An 836-nucleotide genomic window follows, 5' to 3' on the forward strand; every position below is an offset into this window, starting at 1 on the left:
GATATCAGAGAGGAGATCATCTCCTTTAGACAATATGATCGTGAACCTGTTCACGAGGCGTGGGAGAGATTTAAAGAACTAATCAGGAAATGTCCGAACCATGGCTTACCGGCATGCATCCAGATAGAACATTTCTTTAGAGGTTTAGATCATCCTACTAAGATGATGCTAAACAATGCTGCCAACGGAGCCTTTACAAAGAAGACATTCAACGAGATAGTTGACATCCTAAATGACTTAGCTTCACATAACGAACTATGGTGTTCGCAAAGATCTAGGGCAGCACCAAAGAAGCAAGATCCAGCTGGAGTTTTGGCTCTGGACATTGCGACCTCGATGCAAAAAGAGATGGTTACAATGAACCAGAGGCTGAAAGAGATGGCATTGGGAATAAAAAATCCATTAGCCACGCCGATACAACCTGTGCAGTCGGATTATTGCACTCCTGCCCCTGTTTGCCAAGTCAATGATCTCATTTGTTCATTCTGCAGTGAAAACCATATTTATGATAATTGTCCACATAACCCTGCTTCTGTTTTTTATGTAGGACATGGGAACAATAGGAACTTTAACCCATATTCGAACACCTACAACCCAGGTTGGAGGCACCACCCTAATTTCTCATGGGGAGGACAAGGAGGTTCGAGCGGTTTTAATCAAGGGCAGAGCCAACAGAACAAGCAGCCCTATGTTCCACCTACACAGCAATACATCCCACCACCGCAACAGCAGTATAATCAGAGAACACAGACTCCCCCAGTTCAAAATAACAACTCAAATCTTGAGAATATGATGAAGGAGTACATGGCCCGAACCGACGCAGTGATACAATCCCA

General features: G+C 44.0%; 1 non-coding gene across 1 annotated transcript; it reads right to left on the minus strand.

Moving 5' to 3' along the window:
- On the minus strand, window positions 1-107 carry LOC148208153 (small nucleolar RNA R71). The gene has a single exon (XR_015789138.1). It is a non-coding gene; the product is annotated as a small nucleolar RNA R71 (small nucleolar RNA).
- Between the last annotated feature and the right edge of the window lie 729 nt (window positions 108-836).

This window comes from Momordica charantia (genome assembly GCF_013281855.1).
Source record: "Momordica charantia cultivar OHB3-1 chromosome 11 unlocalized genomic scaffold, Mcharantia_2.0 BLBB01000011.1, whole genome shotgun sequence".
Lineage (NCBI taxonomy): Eukaryota > Viridiplantae > Streptophyta > Magnoliopsida > Cucurbitales > Cucurbitaceae > Momordica > Momordica charantia.